General features: G+C 39.2%; 1 protein-coding gene across 3 annotated transcripts in view; it reads right to left on the minus strand.

Moving 5' to 3' along the window:
• Nucleotides 1-19,122, minus strand: part of Carpa (Carbonic anhydrase-related protein A) — a 127,856-nt gene that overhangs the window by 50,954 nt on the left and 57,780 nt on the right. The window lies entirely within an intron of this gene.

Genomic DNA, 19,122 nt, shown 5'->3' on the forward strand with positions numbered 1-19,122 from the left:
TTTAAATTTCACGAAAAAATCGTGACATACAAACTCGTTCGCGCCTCGCTTAGTACAACGAGGGTGTAACAACGGGTAGGTACGCCGCGCATAAGATCTGAAAACCAAATGCTTGTAAAAACTGTGTTAATGGCGCGTCCTAGAGGAGAGAGAGAGAGAGAGAGAGAGAAAAGTTGAGGGAAAAGTAGGGAGCGGTTATTTGCATGGTATTCATTAGCATATATATTTACGCGTCAGCAAAGACCCCCGGCTGTTACTGAATATACAACGGACTATTTTGATAAATGCGTTGTGCGTTCGCACTTCCACGGAAGCATGGTTTGAATGCTGATCCTGTTCGTTTTTCTCTATGCGCGATGTATATCCTATATGAGAATACTACCTTTTCCACTTCAAAAATTTGAAAGAAAAAACTAGAACTGAAACACTAATTGAACTTAGCGTTTTATGCATAAAAAATTGTATCTCTCTTCAAAATCTTTGTAAGTATTAAAGCGCTAATTTGCACAACAAAAAGACCAACCAGTTAAATATATTGTAAAAGCGTAATATAATTTTTTGTAATAAAATAACAGTATTCTCTGATAAAACTAAAGTATAATAATTTCAATAATTATTTAAACTAAAATTATATATATATATATATAAAATTAGAAAGAAGAGGAAGATAGATTTTATAAATCGCTCTTTTCTCTTCAATCAGTTCGCAAAAATAGAGACAATTAAAAAACTAGAACACACAGGAATTTGAGGGGGAAAAACGTAAAAAGAAAGTAAACGTTATTTTTAAACATCTACAATATTCGATATCGACGATATCAAATTATTGACCTAATTTAGCCCTTTACAATATGACGAAAAAATGCATCTTATTTTATTTGAGATTTATTTCTTGCATGTGGCTTAACATCACGATTATCTGTCAGAATTATGGGCATAGTACAAATCTTTTTACAGCGCTCAAATCGTCATTGCCATGAAAAGTGTCGCGGTTTCCAAGGACACGGTTTGGCGATCTACTAGAAAGCCGTAGTAAACTCGGCAAAATAAACGAGCCGATTGACTTCCGAGAGAGAGGTTTACGTAAGAATTCCGTTAAGTTGCGGGCGTAACATGGGTTTTCAATCTGACTCGTCGATGCTTACACTACCGCGGCAAAGTGAAAAAGAGCTCAGCGGTGAAAACAGTAAAAATTCTTCCAGCACGCTGTAAAAAATATATCGTAGAAGACTGGCTGGCGCTGGGGCTGGTGGGTTCTCGATTCTCCTCCGGAAACTCTCGTTTCCACCGAAAGGGAGGAAGATTTATCGACTCCTGTGAGAACATGAAAAGTGTCGCGACCGACCATCGGGCGCAGCCCGAGTTTCGCCACGAAGGAGGCAAAGGTCGTCGATATAAGGAATATAATGGCGCCGGAGGTCCTTCATAAGTTGTGGAAGTCCTGGAAGGACGCTTGATTTTATTTTCTTCATAGCCGCCAGCTTCTTCTTGAGATCGTTAAGTCGCTTATATCATAACGGGAACTCTCAAAAGGGTGATAAGAATTATTAGTAATAGGAGTGGAATGAATGTTCGCTCAAATGGAGATGTGGAAAGTTTTTCTCTTGGTTTTTTTTCTTCTCTTTTCTTTTCCCTAAAAGTCTCAACGACTAAATATAATTTAATCAGCCCGAGGAGATTAATATACATCGGAAAATTAAATTAATTGGAAGAAGCGCGCTAAAAAAAATTTAAATATCTCTCGAACTGTTAACGTATACAGAATAATTTAATAAAGATATGCAAGCGAAACTTTACTTTTCGTAAACTTTTATCCTATTCCTATATATTTAATTTAGTTTCAAGTTTTTTATAGATTTTAGTTTCAACAGATCAAAGTTTAAAATGTACATATACCTGTATATATGCAAAATTCAAGAAAAGAAACGTATTTTCAGGTACGATTTTATCAACAAGTAAGTTTCTTTAATAATAATGTATTTCGGCTGGATCTATTCGCGTTTTTGATACCTCTGGGACATATCAGAAGTTTGTAAATAAAAGTCGGAAAGAATTAGCCCCCTTATTCTACACGCTGGGCGCAACCTTTGACCCACTTCCCGCGATTTTTTCTCACGAACGATAAGAGGGCATTCGCACCGGTCGGGTCGTTGCAGCCCGCCCGAACGAAGTGATCTTTGGCTTCTGATAAAAATAAATCACGATTGCTAATATCTTTCTTTAGAATGGTGAACGTAGTATCGACCGCAAAATTCTCGATTTAGAACATTCACCATTAAATAATCACTCAAAATCACGCGGAAGTTCTTATACAGATTAACTGCAACATTGTTCAATACTGTAATGTCAGAGGCACGGAAATAGATATTGTTTGATGTAACTTGCTTATGATTAAAGACACCTCTGAAAGCAGGTCGTCATTAAAATGACACTCTTTAAAATGACATTTACATCCATCATGATTAATGAAGGAAGGACTGTAGCGATCAAATATTAAGAATTCACGACTTATTGTCCGAGGATTATGACATCATCTCGAGGGTCTTCGCTTCGGCTTCGACGTCGTTAAAGCTGTCGCATCACTTCCAAATTAATTGCCGTTGTATAATTAATCAATGTCGTCGCGACGTCACGTCCTTTACAAATCGAATCGAACTACTTCCTGAGTAACGATATCGAAGACGGGACATCTCGGAGGAAACCGTAACGAAATCCAAGACGATATTACATTTCAAATGTATCTCAATATATGTTTTTCATTTTCTTAACAATTTTATAAATTTTCTAAATATAAAGTTCATGAATTGTCAATAAAACGTTTGAAAAAAGATTGACTTGATCGTTCTTGCCTAACTACATTTTACTCAACTATGTCAGTTATATCTAATTAATTTTTCATGAAAACGCAAATAGGAAACGCAAATAGATACGAAATGTCATCTTGTCAATATTTTCTACATTTCAATCTTCATAAAAATAAATTTAAAATAAATATTTTATAAAATCACTTTGCATTGTTAATTATATAAATTTTTTGTCTGAAACACATTAGAATTATATAATCTAAACAAAATTAATATTTAAGATTAATATTTAAGTTTCTCTATAAACGTTAATCATTAGACCCTCATAAATCTTCGAAGTAATATGCAAAAGGTTATATAAAACGATAAAAAGATTATATGTATTCTGTTAATCAAATTATCCATCATGATATTTACAAGGTGTTGGTTGTTGGTGACGATTGTGTCTCCCAAAGATTCTGACGAGAAGTGTAATCGGAGAAGAGGTGTGAAATGGAGAAGCAGAGAACGACCGTTCATTAGCATGTGGATATTCCATGTCCCAAAAAATATCTGGCCACGCTATGCGCAGTAGCCCGTGGACAATAGCTCCGCAGCCGGCTTCCCAATGGGTTGATTGGGGAACAGCGAAATATATTCATGTATGCATATGAATTCAGTCCTCTCGCGGTAGGCCGAGGCGCCTAGATACGCCAATGTCTGCGGACTAAAGCCGGACCGTTGAAAAACATCTTAATTGGACTTTGCGTCCTACCGGTTTGTCATCCCCAAACCTCTCATCCTATAAGCTGTCCCTATCGCGGGTTCAACATACCAGATCTTTTCTCTGTCCCTCTCTCTCTCTCTTTCTCTCTCTATCCGAGATACGGCACCACGGTGCCGATATACGGAATGTCTCAGACTCATATTTCAAATTCTTCGACTCAAAATTCAAAGTTTTGTTCTGAATAAAAAAATATCGAAAATAATACGAATCTGGAGATAAAAGCAGTTAATGAATTCATATAAAAAGGGATTAGAGAAAAACTTACTTCATGATAAAATGTATTTCTACTTAATTTAATTATTTATAATTTTTTTACTTTTCTATTCAATTTAATTAAATAAAAATAGCTATTGCTCCAACAAGGCTGTAGTCTGAGGCTTAATTATGAAAATACCTAAGAATATCTTTCTAAAAGATAAGACGTGTCTAATCAAATTTTCATTCAGAAGGGTCTTAATTCTAGCGAGAAATTCACGAATAAATACACGGGGAATCCGGGTTACCCCGTAGATCTACGACTCTTTTCCCTCCAATCTCTAATTTTCCCTATGCGCCTCCTAAAATCGACGTTCGTCGATAACCGAGCGAGAACCGACGATGCATCCTCGCGACCGAGGATCGGAAGGAACACATATTTTTCCGAAGCCGGGTGGGAGATCCCAATGGTTTTCCTCCACGCGCGTTGCGACGGGATAGCGTGCTGCAGGTAAATTTGTAGCCGAAGGGATGCGCACAAGATGCGTGAAGTCGCGGGTCGATGAAGGAACCGACGTTGAAAAGTGGCGAACTACGGGAGGGAGATATCGGGACTATAAAGCTAACGACGTCGAGACACGTCAACGGACTGTTAGAGCTTTTCACTTGCTACCTTCCGACTGTTCCTCCGGGTCTCTCTTTATTGCTCTTTTCAGTTTAGGACATTGCGCTTTTTACTACGTTAACGATATTAATCGTTATTATGTAACTTTCAAATGATATATATATATATATATATATATATATATATATATATATATATATATATCTCATTATGATTTTTTCCACCTTATCAATTTCTTATCGTAATATTATTATACATAAAATCACTTATAGAAATTAGGAGTCACTGTATAAAATTATTAAAAATTCGCTTTTATGTACAAATCTAAAAATCTTTTAGATTTGTACGTCTAATTAAATTTACGATGCCAAATAGCTAACAATTAGATTTCATGAAGAAAATTGTCTCTTTTTAATATTTATATTTTCTACCTTATTTTATTCTCAATATTAATTTTTTTAAACTTAATTTCTGAAAATGCGTATTTCAATGTATTTTAAATCTTATAATTCGTTCTGCAAAATAGAAGGTGCATGCATCGTACAGAATGGCACTTTCGTCCCGTCAGATCGATTAAAACCGAATATCGCGTGTTTAGAAGCAGTATAACTTGTACGAAATCAGCGTTAAACGATTGCTTTCGTAGTTTCGCTCGGATAATAAGCGACACACGTGCGACGTAAACAAACGTTATCCAACTGAGAATCGCGTTTCGGCGCCGAATATGCGCCACGAGAGTACGGCGCGGGCGCAAGATGAGGAAAGTTAATTGTCGATGCATAACGCCGTTGTAATATTTAGCTTCACACGTACAGCGTCGTACTTTTTGCAGCCGAGAACTGTTTCGCACTCTGAACTTTGCTTGTTAAATGGGCTCAGAAGGATTTCAGGGTGATAACGCGGATATAACGCCGTGCCGTAATAATGTAATGCTGTTTTAACGTCACGTCCGGCGCGAGCAACACGCTCGCGCGCGTGTCGCCCGCACACATTCGACACGGCGCCGCGCCGGCGCACGTACGTAACAATTACATTTAATTTCAATATAACATCGTCGTATTATCTCGTCCACACTTGTGCGCGCTATATACACCCAATATTTGACGTTTTGTCGTAATGGCAACCGGTTTAACGACCGGCAGTGGGAAACGGAGGGGCAACAAGTTTAGTCTGGAGGATGAAAAACGCACTGGGCGCGAGGCAAATGAATTAAATTTTACATCGTTCGCGAAATTTACGGCGCGTAAATCCCGGCGCGATTAAAGTATTCGAATATATCCGCGTGAAATATTTTGTCACGCGCGACGAGATATTAAAAAGCCACGTTATTGATTTCTAGAGCCATCGTGGGCATCGCCTACGCGTTCGATGTTCCCGTCAATTTGTAGGCGCGATTCAGCTCGTCCTTTTGAGTCACTATATTATCGCACCAAAATAGTTTACTCAAACGACGATTGTGCGTGAATCCTATAGAATCAATGATTTAAGGTCAAAATTGCGGTGAATAATTAATCGCCAAAAATGCAAACGAATAATCCAAATTCGCAATCATTATATATAATATATATTACATTATAATGATATAATAATATAATAATATGCATATATTATATGCATATATATATTCTAGCGTATGTATTATACATTAGAATTTCTGCTACGTAAAAGCTGAGACTAATTTCATACTTGATAAATACAAGATACCGATGAACTCTTGATTGTAATTGTCTTCTTGTTATTTTTAAAGTTAGCGCTCATTTATATTTCACTTAAGCTAATGGACCACTTGTAGTCCAGGGAGACTACGAGCTTATCCAAAATGCATCGAGCTAAAATACGGGCGCGAGTTTCCCTCATCGGCACACAACTGCTACGGCAGATCAGGTGTTCGAGGGACTTGAAAATTTCATCAGCTTTCGCAGCCGCGCAACCCGCCATTACGAATAATCTCTTGAAAAAAAATCGAGTTAGCTTCAAAATCTTAACGAGAATGCACCGCGATAGTATACTGCCGGGCTAGCGCGATCGAATATCACCATTTTCATACGAAAATATGTCAATATATTTCATCAAGTGTGATAAATCTACGTCATTAGCATTATCACGATTCATAATATAACTTTATCGACATCAAAAACGTTTATTTTAAGAGTAAAAAAAAATTACCGCTTTTTGCTAATAGCAGTGTCTAGAAAAACATAGCACGCGGAGTAATAGAATCATTCACGCGGCCAATATAAATTGTAATTTGCATATGGAATTTGCAAACAAACTTCGATAGGATGGCCGTTTTTCAATCCGCGGGAAAACAAAGCAAATTGCTAGTTTTCGCCGCTACGAATATAATGACATTTACAGTTTCAGTAATTTGTCATCACACGCACGCGAGAATTTGCGACCCGGTATCCATATTTACGCTAATCAACGCGTGGCAGAGTGGCTGCAGCAAATATAGCCAAGCATATAGCTTCGACACGCGAGGCAACAATCTCGTCGTTTTACGCGTGTTCGGCGCGATGAATCCTTTCCCAGATGAATCCGCACCAAGATGAAAGAATATATACGTAACGTGTGGAAAACAGGCGCAATTAGTAATATTCATACAGTGTTCGTAGTGCCCCAGCGTAATTCGCAACGCCAACGGGCCGAAGCTCTGCCGAAGTTTAATACATAGCGATAACGATAACGCCACTCGTATTCATGCCGTCGCCGTCATAGCATCGCTCATACATGGGACATACCGATCTGCCAGAGTCGTAGTTGTAAATTTGTTAATTAACTAAGGCAATTGCTTCTGTAGTCCGATAATGAATTCAGTTCTGAATAGTGCGTAACGCGCATATGATATAGGTACGCGATGACGAATGGCAGTGAGCGTCATTAATTCACTAAAAAAAAAAAAAATGCGACTTTGTGACATATTGCTCGGATTAACTATAATTGTATGCGATTACCAATTTCTCTATTAGAAAGATGAACAAATCATGCGTATATATAAGTGTCAAAATCTCACAAATACAAGTTAAATATTAAATTATATTCTGTAATCTAACATTTATAATTCTTAATAAATCTTCTTAATAAATCTTCTTATAAATCTTATTTTTATAAAAAATTGTTTCTATAAAAATTACTTTAAGAAAGTTATTATTTGTTAGATGATAAATTAAATTGCTAATTGTAAAAAAGAAATATCTCTCGTTCACGATTGACTTTGTAAGCGGGCTTGAATTGGCACTCGCACGATCGATCTCGAAGTTCCCGTTTCTCCGTCTAAGATAAGTCGGCTAATTCGCGTTTACAAGTATACGAGAACCAGGCTACGAGCTTCTACTCTTCGTAGAAGTTTAATCGAAGCTTTTACGCCGAGCATCGTGTGAATAACGCAGCTGCTTGTTTTGTATCTTCATCAGACGACGACGACGACGACGACGACGACGACGACGACGACGACGACTTCATTACAACCCTCGCGCGTACAAACGCGCGATCGACCAAAATTTCGCCGGTTAACTTGGAGACACGGCGGATTTATTAGTTTGCATCTGTGCCAGTGGGACATATTTATTTATTACTTGCCGATATCGACTAGTTTCCTACACAGTTTGCGATTTACGATCGCGTATGTATACGCGTAGATTTATGCGCGTGATTGCAAAGCTCGTAGTAAAAGGACATTTAGTTACAGCCGGCAATCTCATCGGCGGAAAAAAGCAGACCCTCGAGCGCGAATACTTTTTTCTCTCGCAACCGTAATTTTATTGCTCGTATCAGTGATATTGCAAGTAATTCCTTGAAAAGCGTGATAGCTGGAGGCTTCATTTGAATATCCACGCTACCGTATGAACGGCGGGAGAGAACTTCGCAATCAACGGTACAGCACCTGTCGCGTGACCGTTCGTTCGCGAACTTTTTTTTTCCCGGAAGCATAATTCCACCAGTGATGCCGTTATTGCTTTCAGTTTTTAAACGTGGCTGTGCATAAAGACATTTATTACATTCTTCCGCGCAATGTATCGCCGCGTAATATTCGTATCGTGAATCGCGCGTATCGCCGTAAAACCCTGCAGGGACGAATTAATCAATTCGGCGAAATCGGCCTATCCCAATCGCAAGATATATGTATGTGACGAGGTAACTCGCAGATATTTTTCAAGATCAAGTCAAACAGTTTTATCCGTAAAAAAAACTTTGATAATATCTCAAAATATAAAATCTGAATGTTCTAATAACAAAGAATATCATAGGTATCTTTGTACTTTTGTAAAGCTCGATAATAATCACTTACGACAAATCTCATACCGTTGAAGTCTGAGAAATCTTCGCCAGTAATTACTGGTATATTGATACATTGATACATTACCAGTAATTACTGGTCATGCACTTTATCTACGTCAGTTACAAAATCAATCAAGCGATCATTCGTTCTCGACCTCTGCCCATTTACGTTTGGGTCGGCGAGTTAAATCGATAGCGTGTAGTTGGCCTAAATTTCCGTCAATACAAGTTTACGAAACCTTGGAAGAAAATTAAATCCTATATCTCCGAATATTGAACTGCAAGTGTCATAATCTTTACGTTCATGTAAAGTATATCCGGTGCGACTATTAAACATTTTCTTCGTCGTCACACCACAACAGGCAACTCTGAAGTTTCACGCATCGAGAATCCGGGTAGGGCATTAGCCGTTGAACTACAAGTGCTAACACGTTTCGATTTTAATCTGATCCAACTCCGGCCGTTAGCTGGCGCGCCGCCAATCGCGCCGGAACGAAAAGAACATTCGCTTTTTAGTGCTAAATAAGCCCGGGCGTATATCGTCGCACATTGAGCGTTAAAAAGTTTCATAGGATCGTCCGCACCCTCGAGTAGCGTTGGATAAAACAACGACGAAATATAAACTTTTACCGGAAGAAAGTACCGTATAGCGATCGCGATTAAATCTGAAAGCGTGGTATCAGTGAAAGCAAATGCGGTTAATTTCCCGTTTAATTAGAACTTCCTGTACACGAAGGGCGAGGGCGAAACGCAAAGATAGACGCAGACCCGTCCGATAAACAGACATGTACCGCATAACGAAAGTGCAGGAGCGCGAAGACCTGCTTGTTTGAAATCCACGCGTCGTGTACTCTTTCTCTTTCTCTATCTCTCCCCCTCTGCTCGAGTACACGTCGCTATAGTAATGTATGCACGCACTCCAGCCAGCCAGCCAGCCAGCCAGCCAGCTAGCTAGCCAGCCGGCGGATAGACCGACCGGACCGGTACAGCGGAGTGGAGCGGAGTCGGTTTTCCGGAAACATATTCTATGCATACATGCATGTTCAACACCTGCGAAGCAGCGCCGGCATCGTCCGGCCGCCGGTAGTCAGGATGTTAAATTATGGCATTTAAATAATTTCGTTTAATCTCTGTGTGCGGCCCTTCTGCTATACTCCTCTCCCGCACCCGCGCGCTATCTCTCTTCCCACTCTTCTCTCCGTCGTTCTTCTCCGAAACGGATCGCGCGAGCGAGGAATATTTTTCCACGTAATTCCACGGACCGCTTTCTCGCGTCGCCGTTCCGGCCGACAAAAAGCCGTAATGCCGAGAAACACCTTCCGGTAGCTTTACGTCCGCAAATTCGGCCGGGACATTCGCGGTCGGATATTAACCGGCGAGAGAGTGCTAATTAAGCGCGCCGACGACATGTTTTTATCGCCGGCCGTCGCGTGATGAACGCCACATTTCGGTGATATCTCCAAGCTCTAGTCCATATTTCGCTTCACGATGGTTAAAATTAGATGAATGCGTGATAAAACGCGAAATAAGATTTTACCGCTTAATTGCAATCCAAAATTATATCAGGTTAGAGTGTAAAAAGTGCCGGGTTTCGTAATCGAATAAAGTTAAGAATATAAAATTATGCGAATTTTAAAAATCTTCCAATCGGTAATTCGAATTAAAATATGTAAATTATTAAATTATATTATTATTATCGAACCCCTTGCGTCAACCTAATATTTCGCGAAAACCTGAAAATTTTGTTAAAAGTATCATTCCCCAAGTCTCGGAGGACTCGTGGATAAAATGCAAGAAACGCGGGGATATTTTACAGTCGCCGCGAGCGACACACTTGTTTTGTAAAAACTTGTCAAGATGCGATATCGCGCGTAAATCACGACACAGTGGTGTAACGCGATAACGACACGATTGTGTCGCCTGCGAGTGACTACTCATCGCAAAGAGTGATGCACAACAGCAACCAACGACAACGTGATTGATAGCACATACGTCGGCTTTATCCGCCCGTTATCCTCTACCACTCCGCAATCTGGCTCCCTAGAAAATACGTGCATCGAGCGCGTGACAAATTTATTTTCAGTGACTCTAAGAGCATGCTTCTATAATCGTATAGTATCGATCGACTTGGTGAATCGTTGATTGAAAGGGACTTTATTATCTCACGAATACCTATCTACATCTGAAAGAAAACGTGGGACTTACCATATTGGCGAGAAAAAAAGATAAAGATAAAATAATGACGGAAAGGTGGTTCTCTCAGCTTTCTGGAAATATGGATTTAAGTTTGGTTTGTAAATAAACTCTTTAATAGTCCGGCCACGGCATCCAATTTACTCTGGCGTTCGTGACCACAAGCGTTTTAGAAACGCGACAATGAACGCAACGCAAAAGAAAAGAAAATCTCCATCCACCCTCTCTTCATCCCCCCCCCCCCCCCCGTGTTTTTCCATCTCGTACGTCCCTTCCTCGCGACCTACGTATACCGCGCGCACAGTTAAGTCGGCGCACTTGCATTCAGCGCGAAGTGATAAAGATGGAAAGTGGCCGGCATTTGCATGTTTATTCCACTTCTTTAATTCCGTCCGTTCTTTCTTCTCTACCCCCGGCCCCGTATAGTGGCGATTCACGCGCAGCCACACGCACGGAAAAATATACGGGAAGACCCCGCTCCCCTCAGGCCTGAATCGCGGTTGCGGTGGCAAAAACCACGGAATCGCGTATTTTGTGTGTTTCATCGGTTCCCGCTGCCTTGGCTCGTCGTATCTCACCAAATTTCGACCACGCGCTGAAGTATTCATTCGTCGTCACGTTACGCGCCGATCTGTTTCCACCTTCAATTAAAATCGATGACACGCGTTGCGAGAAATAACGTGACGAATCAGGAAGCGCTATTCTTTTCCTTCAATCATGTCCCGTCCGCATCACGGCTTTTAATTGCCGGAATGTCGTTAAAATTTTACGACGACGAAATGTCGATTAGTTCAGATATAGACGTGCGGATATATAATTGATTTCTGTTACGTGATTAAGAATAAGAGCTGTGAGAGCTTTGTATACGAATAATACATATCATTTTTAATCCACCCATTTCAATATTAATTCAATTCAATATTAATCTGTTTCAGTATTAATTCTTCTCATTAAAATGTTATTTCGTTTAAATTGTTAAATATAGTGATTATCGATTTCTCTATTACGATTAAGATCGGAAATTCTGGAACATACCGTGTACAGATAAAATAGACATAAATCATTTCGGGCTCATCACTTTGCTTTCATAATTCATTCTCCGGAACATTATTTCAATTGGATTGTTATCACCGAAAAAGATCAAGTATCGTTTGTCTGACTCGTTTGTCCGTTTTCGCTTAACGTTTTCACTCGGAAATTCGTGATAGCTCCTCATACCATCGTCGTGTTCATGAAATTTGATTTGAATCCGCCTTCGACTAAGTAACTCGCGGCATTGAATGTTCGATTCCATCGAATCTAAAACGCAACGATGCAAGAATTTCGTTGATATATAGACACGCGCTTAACATTTGCAATCTCCGTGCAAACTTCTGTATAGGACGGAATATACAACGCGTCGACCGTCGCGCGTCACTCCGTACGAAGTTTCCGCGTGCGTAGATTCGTTTGGTTAATTCCACGGAGTACAGCCAGAGATGGAAGCTATTAGAAGTTTTCGATTCGGCTTGTTAATTATCCAGGACTTGATTTCTCGTGTCGGAATTCGCGCATAGCGACAGCGACGATTTAATCCGCGCCCACGAAACTTTATCGTCATACTGCCGAGTGTGTGGGTCGAAGATGTAACATATAATACGTCTCCCCAATCGTATTCTACGTAATTGATAATCGCTAAGAAAATTTTATGTAACAAGAACTGTAAATAAAGTCAACTTATTGAAAAATAGAAGGAATCTGTTTAGCAATAAAATAAAAATCTAATTGTAAGTTATATCCCTTTATATGGAAGAACTATATATAGAAGATACGTATGCAAAAATAATTTCCGACATAAAATGTAAGAAAATGAAAGTTTACACTTCAATCCGAGCTTTAATCTAAATATATGTATAGACACATGGGTTTATAAATAGAAGATTGGCACCTTCATTGAAAGCTCGACATGCTGACCGTTAAAAGCTTACATATGCACGAACCAACCCTGGCTTTGGCAACTAGTCGATCAGATATCGGACACGTGCGGTATGACCACGTGGCCAAATTCCATGACATTTCGCAAATTAGTGAAATTCCGAGAAATTCCCGTCTGTTGGCAGTCCCAGAAAGCATCGCCGCGGACCGCAGGATTTCATTAATGTTCTTACACACGTGAGGTGTGTCAACCGCAACCCGGTTTCAAAAACTTTACCGGTGTACAAAGATATTCGCGGAGAAAACGAGAGATTAGGTACAAAAGCCGCGCAGTTTATTTTTTACATTAAGCAGCGTATTTCATGCACACGTATAAACAAAATTTCGGACAGACGAAAAGGAGGAAAAAATATGTTCGGAAGAGGCGTGAGAGATGCGTACATTTACGTACATGGATTGACCTTTGACCCATATTGCGAAACACAAAATGTCGCTCTAATTCGCGACTAAAGCTGAGCCCGACCCAGACCTCCCATTGATCATAAATCGCGATGGAAATTTCGTTGACCCTGACGCAAACGCTACGGTTGGACACATCGCTCGGCGTCATGGGAGAGATCAATGCATCATTTTGCGCGGGATGGGCAGAGTGGGTCAAAAAGGCGGAAATAAATCTTCACCTGCGAGAATTTTTATGACGCCGTTACGCCCGCCGCCGAAAAGCGCAATCCATTTTACACCTGCATTAATGACGGACGCCGCGCCATATGGGTAATACATATATATTATATATCGCGACCCGAAATAAATAATATTCGCGCGGCGCAAAATCAATTATATTTCCAATAAATCCACGTTATCGAGGGTCTATACCACAGTATCGTCGCTGGCTGATGAAAATTACGTTTTTACGAAAATCCGTTATTTTAACACGATAACACGGGGTTTATAAGTATAATCCTAATATCGATCCTACGCCAAATTCACTCTTCAAAACGCTACAAAAGTTTTTTATCATCTTTTTATAGAGTCTACTTTCCATCTGTGAAATATCAAAATAGCACGTAGAGTGCTGCAACGACACTACCTAATGTCACTTTACAAATGAAGAAACGCTATTTTTATTTGGCTAATGCGCGTCGTTTCCATTCCAAGAGTAAATGTCGCGTACTAGCTACTTTCCGCTGCATTGAAAAGAAAGAAAGGCCAAATTTACGTGGTTCGGTCTTTCAAAAATTATAATGGATGTGTTATTGAAAATGTAAAAATGAGTTCTTCCTAGGATACTCCATTTCCACAGTGTTCCATTTTAATCTACTCACATTAATATCTGCGAAATTATATTAGATTATATTAAATATCTGATATCATTTGTTATCTATTAAGTGTAATTTTTCTCTTAATGACAGCATACAGCAGAGTTAAACAATGAGGTGCAAAGGTCCGATAAACACTTGTGAGATTTGTAGAATCCATTTCTTCGTCTGTTCTCTAAATAATGCACACGCGATGCACTATTCTCCCAGAACCGGGGTGGCGTGGGAGAAAGTGGACTACTGCATATGTAAGCGCGAGACGGTTTTGATTACCGCGGTATGCTCGGCTATGCCAAGTAGGAATCTGGATTTACGCACGCGAGTGGCCGTTCCCGGCTGCAGCGAACACGTATTCGCCTGGTAATCTCGCCAGCCGAATAGTTGAGCTTTCGGGCAAACTTTGATTGACCGAATGATCGACTTGCTTACCAGAAACTAAGCGTGTCTAAGCAGCTGTTCGCTCCCTCTCTGTCTCTCTCTCTCGGTGTGGTTATAAAGCGATCGCGCAAATTTCTCATATCTGTCCTATAAATCTCACTATTGCGAGCGAATAACATTAACGCATTGATTTGTACAATGACATTTGTAAAAACACCTACTAAGAAAAATGATAGTGATGAATAAAATCTTAAAATGTTTTCTTTACATTATATCAAAGAACTTATATGTATTTAATTAAATTTCATATCATTTAAAATGCACATGTTATTTTACTGTTTTATATTAAAGCAATTATCTGGAATATATTACAAACCCTGAAAAGATCTTTAGCTCGTAAAAGAAAACTTTGTCTTTCTAAATTATTCACGGAATAAACCGTGCGCTGAACTGACGAGATTTATCAAGCTTATCAGGATTCTTAAATACATTTTTAATATTTTTAATACATATACTAAGGATTCCGATTTAGTATGCAATCGGAATGCATACGGTATATTCGTTTAACTTTCTAAAGATAGCATCGCAAGATATTCATGCGCGGTACGAAAGATACCGCAGAAATGACCTACAGGACACACGGTGAATATTTCAGAAGAGCTTGGAAAATTCGTATCAAATATTCAGAAGTGTTATTTTCATCAAAGATTTCCGTTTTAGTATGTAGTATGTCCTATAGAGATGTTTATTTCAACTTACTTATAGATAGTAGAAAAGACAAAATATCAGAATATATCACTAATTTTGATATGTATAAAAAAAGACAAAATAACTATAGAATTAGCTAATATTAAAATTTTGAGATGTCAACTTGAATTAAACTTGATATAAAAAAATTAAAGATATAACAAAGATATAGTTTCTTGTAAATATTGACTTTTCTTGCTTCATTAAAGAAAATTTTATTTCAAATATTTTATCATCGTATCAAACAGTAAATTTTCCTATATTTATATTATTTACGCAAATATAGTAATAATTTCTTCTTTGAAAGATTTCGAAAAAGATCTTGACGCGCGCGTTTCGCGTCTTTTTTACGTATATATATATTATTTTAGCTACGTGAAGCTACACAATGTTCTCCGTTCAGCTGTTAGAAAACATTCAGTATTCGTGCAACCATTTGTAAAATTGCCTCGGCGTTTGCTTTCGTATTTCGATATTTCCGTCCGCCTTGTTCACGTTTGGATCCAAACGCCGGGTCCGGCCATTTCACGCTTGTTGAACAGCGGACAACTCCGCAATTTGGGTAAAGGACCGTATCGAGTGCAGAGTTCAAGAAATTTCTAGTTTTGTTGTCAAGCTGCCCGTAGAAGTGAAGAGAGAAAAAATGTTGAAATATAAATTACATCTTTCAATAATATAAAAATAACACAGCAAAAGTAGAAAATAATTATGGTCACGCAATACTGTTAGTAATATTCTTGTCTACTCCCGACGAGAGAGAGAGCGTTAAAATCCGCGATGGAAAAACATGCATTTATAGCCGCGAGGTGACTTATTCCGCAACAAGGAATTACTTATTTTCTCAGTTGTCGCAGTGCCTAGGCAGCACTCTCTACGTAGCTGCGCAAATATCGTGAGGCTTTCGAATATTTAGAACGCAGGAGCCCGCAATTCCCGCCGGTAAACTGGTTTGCGCGGTAATTTCAATTATCGTATTGCATGGAGATTCGTCTAACTTCTCCCTCATAAATACATTAGTGTTAGTGATTTAACGCGGATGTGCAAATATCCGGGTAGTCGGGCACTCTCAGTTGCTACCGAAAACTTAGCAGGCAAACCTGGCCCAGGTACGTACGGAGTTTGAAAAGGCCATTCATTCAAGTAAATATTTGGACGACAAGGAAATAAGCTATTCACAATTTCTGCTGAAAAAATCAATTCTTTTTCCAACTCGCTAAAATTAAGTTCATCAAGCTTTCATATATTCTATACGATTTTTATCAACGTACGTGCATCTTAAAGCGTATTCTAAAAATAATACAAACATCACCAGCTAATTTTGAAAATAGTAAATTCAAAATTTTCCATGCCTCGCATAAATGTTCATGTTTTCGTTATTATCATGAGCTCGTTTTTGTGTCTATTGCATTTAAATTTAAAATAGCTTTTTTTTACAACGGTTTGTGATGCAGTTTCTACTAGAAATGCAACGCGTGGCTGGAGGCGTATACGAATCCTCGAGAAACGCGTTACATTTTTCAGCGTCTTTAGCTGGAAAGACATATTCTCGCCGCACCGCGGAAATTTCATCTTCAGCTTCGTAGTGCTTCTCTCCTTTCGGGCTTAAGAAACTGTTCGTCGAGTAACGGGGTGCTGTGCCAATGCTACTACCAGTTGCGTGGCGGAGTAAAGGAAAGGACCGAAGTGCGCGCCGAGCTTAATCCCGTCGCCCTGGAAAAGTTCCGCATTCGCGGAGATTTTCTCGCAAGCCATCTCGCCGGGCGCGTTTTTATTCGTCCGATGATTCACATTGACTCCGCCGCAATTCGCGACCCTAATAATCCCCGTGACTTGTTTCCATGTGGTCGCGAGTATTCCTCGTATTATGAAATATCCCGCCCTTGAGAGCGGTGACCGTTTAATCTTCTAAAACCGATGCGAACGCAGTTTGAATGCATGGTACATAATGAATTAACATTCATCATGGGAACGAAAGCTTCGGAATATATAATTATAGAGGATTAAGATATTTCGCTTATTTACAATAATTTAATGCGGAAATGGAAGTATCGGTGAAATTTTAAATGTCAGCGATTTAATTTTGTAGAAAACGCCGCGCCAAGTTAAATTAGCTACTTTTAAGTTTACGTTTTTTTTTTTGTTTTTTTTTCCGGTATCCAGAGTTGAGAAGAGCGCCGGTAAATCTGGAACACGCAGCATGTTCGCGAATAATCGAAGCAATATATCTTAAAACTTCTTTTTTCGTTCGTCTCACATTTATAATATAACAACGGTAGCAAAGTTCAGCCACTGGTTTGCTCGAATACCCTCGAGGGCGAAATCAAAGATATATCATATACTGCAGCACGTCGCTCATAAAATCAGAGCAGTTCTGCAGTGAATGCGGTTGCCGCGACACGGTGCATTTTGAGGTCGAAAAAAGCATAAGTGCTCAACTTGCAATCTGCGTTGTAATGTAACCAGATTATTCCGCTGTCGCATAAATACACGCGGAAACGCAATTGTTCATGCACGCTGCGCTCGCACAGACTTTGTGAAATTGGCAGCCTTCCACGTTCAGACTCGCATAAAACATGTACTACATAACATTAAAGAAACACATCTGTTAAAGCTATTAGGAAAATCACGTAAATATAATTACGTTTCGTCTTCAATCTGCAGTTAATTTTTCATTAACAAAATTTTGAATTATGTGGTAATGAACTTCAAGTAAAATTAAACTTCCGAGATGATAGTAGGTAAAAACGAAATCTTATCTCGAAGCTAAATTCAACGGTACTTTGACAGTATTTTCAGCTAAAAGTTATCTGAGAAAATGTTATAGTGTCAAACGCGAAAAAATTGAGTAAAAAAAGCGGCGAGTAATCAGATTTTCGCTGAGAAAAACTCGTCTCCAAATTTATCAAAGATTTCGCAAATGAAAGAGAACACGGTGTAAACCTCGGAGGAAAAGGAAAGGAAACTCTATATAAATCCGGAAAAAGAGGAGTACGTAATATTCAAAGTGCACGACCGAGGGGTTGTAAAACGAGAACCCCCATCTGTCCACGATATGAGATACCAGCGAACCCTAAAAATCGACTCTTGCTATCGATCACGGTAATAAGTCACCTAGCCGATTCAATGGCATAGTAAGTGTATCTAAAGTGCGAGCTATTCCATTGAAAAATTTCATGTAACGCGATGCGCTGTGCGATCAATTGTAAAATAATATTAAAAATGATAAAATACAATACTAACGATATCTTATATATGTATCTGACAAACGTCTCTTTCTGAAGCAATTAAATTGCAAAAATGTTAAGATAAAATATGCGAGGTTAAACACTATAATTTATATAGTTATTAATAGTAAATTAATGAATAACGTTTTGTACTTGCTGTTAGTCGTAATATCTGATAATAAAAGATACATTCTTTCATTTTATTGAAAAGAGATTCTCGTGTTTCTCGCCTTAAGCGATAATTGTTTTCAAATTCGCGTTATGGAAGTCGAAGCACAAAGACCGAACTAGCAGAAAAAATGACGCGACAAGTTTCGTATTTGCAGTCGCAAGAATATTATCGCTTGTGATAATAATATTACTGGCACTTCGCGGAGCGGGCTTAATTTCGTTGCAGCATTCGGGCTAATCGATGGCGAAATTCTGTGGCGCTCGTAAATTCCGAAATGAGATCAACAACTTCCTCCCGACATCAACAGGCTGAAGTGAAATTCGTAGGGTCGGTTGGCGCGATCGAAGAAAACGCGCGGGGGAGGACGACTGGAGTGTGCAGCTGAAATTTTTGGCGTTTTATGCGAACGCCCGAGTATACGGCACTGTTTTTCGTGTGGCAGCTGGCTCGCATGGTGGAACAACACTAAACTTAAGACCCAGGACCGACGTGGTGCAGTCTTATCGGCGC

Source organism: Temnothorax longispinosus, chromosome 10, assembly GCF_030848805.1.
Source record: "Temnothorax longispinosus isolate EJ_2023e chromosome 10, Tlon_JGU_v1, whole genome shotgun sequence".
Taxonomy (NCBI): Eukaryota; Metazoa; Arthropoda; class Insecta; order Hymenoptera; family Formicidae; genus Temnothorax; species Temnothorax longispinosus.